Raw genomic sequence first — 685 nt, 5'->3', positions numbered from 1 at the left:
AGGGCAAGAATATCCCGCCATTGTCACCCTCCCTCCTCCCCGCTTCTCCTCTCTTCTTCCACATCTCCTTCCTCTCCTCAACTTTGTTGAGCATTTCCCTGATCTTCCACCTCTCCCACAACCTCTCCCTCTCCCGCGCCTCCCTCCTCTCTCTCACTGAGCTCCTCATACTCGTAGAACATTTTTATTTTTCGCCCAGGGCAAAAAATAATCCTGGCTACGTCACTACTTGCAGGCTAAACTGATGCACATTTTCAGATACATCATAAAGTCTGAAATGGTATCGGAATCGATCATAAAGTCTGAAATGGTATCGGAATCGAACAACGGAAATTAAATAACCGCACAATATATATAATGTGAGTAAATATCTAATTATTGTAATGTATTTACCAGCAAATTCATGATAAGGTGAAGTTCTTAACCATGCACAATCTGTGAATCACAATCTCATCCCAGAATCATGTGAGAAGAAACAGTGTTGCAAAGAGCACAAAAACCAGGAATCCATACATCAGAAATGTTCACAGCATAACAACCCAATGCGAAACAGGTCACGATCTTTATATCATAATTTTAAGCTGATATTTTTCCCCAAAAAGAAAAAAGAAAAAAAATCTGCCAACGGAATCCAGATATATTTCTGAGGGTGCACTTGAAGCAAGCTCAAAGTCATGGAGCTTGG

This window comes from Asparagus officinalis, chromosome 1, assembly GCF_001876935.1.
Source record: "Asparagus officinalis chromosome 1, Aspof.V1, whole genome shotgun sequence".
Taxonomy (NCBI): domain Eukaryota; kingdom Viridiplantae; phylum Streptophyta; class Magnoliopsida; order Asparagales; family Asparagaceae; genus Asparagus; species Asparagus officinalis.
Note: the sequence above shows the minus strand (reverse complement) of the source record.